The sequence below is a fragment of the Mastomys coucha genome, unplaced genomic scaffold, assembly GCF_008632895.1.
Source record: "Mastomys coucha isolate ucsf_1 unplaced genomic scaffold, UCSF_Mcou_1 pScaffold14, whole genome shotgun sequence".
Classification (NCBI taxonomy): domain Eukaryota; kingdom Metazoa; phylum Chordata; class Mammalia; order Rodentia; family Muridae; genus Mastomys; species Mastomys coucha.
The window spans coordinates 21,947,587-21,951,943 of record NW_022196896.1 but is presented as its reverse complement, the minus strand read 5'-3'; the positions used below and the strand labels follow the sequence as shown (position 1 = coordinate 21,951,943).

The window sequence follows — 4,357 nt, the reverse complement described above, 5'->3', positions numbered from 1 at the left end:
TTATGCATGCTCCCTAGCTATTATATACATAAGAGCAGAAAACTTTAATATTACTTTTATAGATATGTGTTTATATGTAGGTTTGCGTATCTGAGTGCTTGTGTTCGGCAAGGCCAGAAGTGTCGGCTATGAAGCTGGAGTTACAGGCAACCGTGAATCGCCTGGTGTGGCTAATGGGAACTGAGCTCAAATCTTCTGCAAGAGCAGTACATGTTAGCTGCTGAACTGTCTCTCCAGTCCTCCAAATCGCAAAACTTTGCTGTGCAGTAAAAGAACGGTAGTCCACAGCACACAACAGTCTTGTTCATTGCTGTGTGGCTTTAGAGTGTGCAGGGTGCAGTGCGCACATGCTGTGCTTGGAACGGAGGCTAAGGTAGAGGTCCACATTCAACACCGGTGAGTACTACCAGATGCACCTAAGATCATGTTTCATTGTGGAAGAATTTTTGGCTGGCCGTCGTGCATTCAAAAGCCTTTCGCTTTTGCCAGTGATTTTCAGCCCCCACTTAGTTGGGTGACCGCGTGAATCCCAGCTCACATCTTGAGAATCTGGACTCTAGGCTCACAGCTCTTTGCCTCTGCTGGAACATCCATCCTATTCCTGTACTTTCTCAAAGAAGTCATAAAGCTTTATTTTATTTTATTTTTTTCGAGACAGGGGTTCTCTGTGTAACCCTGACTGTCCTGGAACTCAACTTTATAGACCAGGCTGGCCTCGAACCCAGACATCTGCCTGCCTGTGCCTCCCAAGTGCTAGGATTAAGGGCGTGTTTCACCACCTCCTGGCTTTATTTTTAGGTTTGTTGTGGTGCCCAAGTCAATAGTTATTAACTCCTCATGTCTCCTTCTCACACCATCTGCCTTCTGTCAGCGCCTCCTCTCAGCCACATGCACTTTTCTTCATGAACATGATTGATTGTGCAAAGGTCTCTCATGATGTTTGTAAAAACATCTCTTACTCTGGCGTCCTCCCTACCGTCTCCTGGATTTCTTCCCCACCCTTCCACTTTCCAAATGATCACATTGAACCTTACATCTTTTAATGCATTTTGGTATAAAGGAATAAAAGATCTTTCATCTTTATTTAGATTAATGTGTTACCACAAAGCAACCATTTGTAGCTCATGCTTCTGTGGAATTGAATTGCTCTTACTCATATTGATTCCTGTTTAATTTATGTGTGTATAGTATATATTAGTTATATACAATTTGTAATATTTTCTTTTGTGCTTCTCTTGTCATTGCAATGAGCAAGCTTTCTAATGGATAAAACATTTTATGATTGAAAATTCTCCTCAGGCCTTACTTCTCCTGTGGGACTCCCCTTTTTTTATTAGATATTTTCTTTATTTACATTTCAAATATCCTCCCCTTTCCTGATTTCCCCTCTAAAAAAAAAAAAAAAAATTCCCTCCTCTGTCTCCCCTCCCATTGCTCACCAACCCACCCTCTCCCACATCCTGGTCCTGGCATTCCCCTACACTGGGGCATAGAACCTTCACCTGACCAAGGGCCTCTCCTCCCATTGATGACTAGGCCATTCTCTGCTACATGTGCAGCTGGAGCCATGAGTCCCACCATGTTTACACTTAGGTTGGTGGTTTAGCCCCTGGGAGCTCTGAGGATACTAGTTAGTTCATATTGTTGTTCGTCCTAAGGGGCTGCAAACCCCTTCAGCTCCTTGGGTCCTTTCTCTAACTCCTTCATTGGGGACCCTGTACTCAGTCCAATGGATGGCTGTGAGCCTCCACTTCTATATTAGTCAGGCACTGACAGAGCCTCTCAGGAGACAGTTATATCAGCCTTCTTAGTCTCCCTGCCCCCGGGAAAAAAGAACTTTAATAAAATGAAAACTTCTTTTGAAATGTACAAGTTTTTCTTAAAGGTTCTTAAACTACTCTATTTCTCTTAGTTCTCCAATTTATAATGCTTATGAAATACGTGTATGCATACGCTATATTGTACTAGTGTAGATTTTCTGTATAATTTATATTACAAACTAAACATCCCATTATAGTCTCATCTATGTAATCTCAGCTTAACTCATTTCCTTTCCTAAGCCTTCCTCTTGTAGTCCATATATATGCATATATACCATCACTTGCTGACTCAGTTCATTCTGGGTCAGAAACCCAAGACATCCTAGTATTATATTCTCCTTTCCTGTCCAAACCTCCAATAAACTGTACTATTTCTTCCTCAGGATCTCTCTCCCTCTCTCTATAATTAGATAATGTTCATATATGTAACATTAAATATATAATCTTCCATCTTTAATGCAGACATATTTCTTCTTGCAGTGTTGGTAAATGTCTACAAATGGCCTGTTTCTGTGTCTGCCCCTACCCACCACATCTACCATCCATCCCAGTTAGAAAGATCTCTTAAATAATCGATTTTGATCATGTCATTTGCCTGGAATCCTTAAAAATGTCACTTAAAAGATCCACCATTAAGGGCTGGAGAGACGGCTCAGCAGGTAAGAAAGCTGACTGCTCTTCCAGAGGTCCTGAGTTCAATTCCCAGCAACCACATGGTGGCTCACAACCATCTGTCATGGAATCTGATGCCCTCTTCTGGTGTGTCTGAAGACAGCAACAGTGTGCTCACATACATAAAATAAAAAAATTAAAAAGATCCACCATTAAATAAAGGTTCACAATCAGATTTAATTCATGTCTAGTTTTCCTCTTTGTCCGTCTCTGCTTACTTTGCACAAAAAACATTGTCTTCTTTGTACTTAACTGAAACATTTCTTCCAGGTAACTGAAGCAACGGAAGCATTGCCTTCCAGGGAAAACTTTTGCCTAAGGCCTGAGAGTCAGCTGAGCCATCTTTCTACTGGGCTCCGGAATGCTATTCCAGTACTCACCCAGACCACAAAACTGACTCTGTGCCCCTTTGTCCTGTGAGGGCTGTCTGTACCCTGCCATCGCCCAGTCCCCCGCTCCCCCTCTCACACACACATTTCTATGTTCTCCATCACAGGCCTATGAACATCCTGAGGTGACAGTGGAAAAAAAAATCACAAGAGATTGAAGATGGCAAAGAATGGATTTGTATTCAAATTGACTTTGATTAGCTAATTTTGATCCTTTCAGGATTGTAATCTACAGAGACTGTGATATTGTCAACTGAGATCTAGAATCATCACCTAGGCAACGGACCTCTGGGGTCCCGGCTGTGGGAGTTTCTAGACTGGGTTGAAGCTGAGAAAAGCTTGCAGGACTGAATGAATGGGGCAAAGCGAGCTGGTAGTCAAGCTGGTATAGGACCAGCTGCCTCACGCTCTTGCCTTTATCATCTTCACCATCGTAGACTCTAACCTCAACCTGTGAGCCAAAACAGACCTTCCCGTTAGTTTTTCGTGGTGTTTTTGTTGTTGTTTTTGAACACAGCAACAGAAAAGTAAGTAAGGTAATAAAAATGTGTATTCCTGCTGGTTGGACGCCCATTTCTCAACCACCATCCTCGTCGACAGCTGGAATCCAGCAGACCTACTAGGTAGAGCTGCCGCTGCCAGCCCTTTTTAGCCAGGAAAACAAAGGATCTGGGCGGCCGCTCCAGAGCTTGGGTCACAGACAGGGCTTTCCTCAGACCCAGCCTCTCCCACCGCGTCGGCGGCCTCCCTCACAGAGGCGGGCTGGCTCCCACCCGTCCGCTCCACCCCGCAGCGCGGTCAGACCGTCCGTCCCCCAGCGGTCCCGCGACCTCGGAGCTCGGAGCTCGGAGACCCGTCGAGGGCGAGCTCGCCCGTCCGCCCCCGCGGGGCTCGCCGCCCGCCGTGCGCGCGCCGCGCTCGCTCGCCCAGCGACCCGCTTGCAGCCCCCGGCCCCGACGACGCGCGCGCCGCCGGTTTAACGGTCCTGCCCCCGGGGCCCCGCCCGCCCGAGCCCCGCCCCCAGCCCGCTGCGGCGGCGAGCCAGGCCGCGAGGCGACGCGCGGCGGGAGCCGTTCCCCGACGGCAGCCGGGCGCTCGGCCGCCGTGTCTGGGCTGAGCGCCGCGACGCCGCGCCGGAAACCCTCCTGGGTCTTGAGGCGGTAGGTAAGGGGAGGCCGCCCGCACAGCCCGGGCGCCGGGTGGGCTGCGGGCACCGCCGGGTCGCCGGCAGGAGGGGCGGAGGCCGGGCAACCTCGGCCGCCTCCGGCTCGCCCGCCGGCGGTGCCCGCCGGTGCCCGCCGGTGCCCGCCGGTGAGACTGTCCCGATGGACGCCATGCACACCTGTTGCCTGGACCGCTTGTCTCAGCGAAGCCTTAAATTGTGGCTTTTACTGAGAGATGCTCAAAACAAAACCAACAAAACAAACAAACCCCTCCTTTAGTCCTCCTCTCCGGTTTTTCTTTCTTTCTTTTTTT

The 4,357-nt window shown here is 48.3% G+C and overlaps 1 protein-coding gene across 2 annotated transcripts in view; it reads left to right on the top strand.

Moving 5' to 3' along the window:
- The first annotated feature begins 3,870 nt into the window (after positions 1-3,870).
- Positions 3,871-4,357, top strand: part of CUNH8orf88 (chromosome unknown C8orf88 homolog) — a 27,366-nt gene continuing 26,879 nt past the window's right edge. Inside the window, exon 1 of one of the 2 annotated variants that reach the window (XM_031366561.1) lies at positions 3,871-4,041. The gene's annotated coding sequence lies outside the window, so the exon portion shown is untranslated. The remainder of the gene's footprint in view (positions 4,042-4,357) is intronic. The other variant, XM_031366560.1, reaches the window with a different exon arrangement.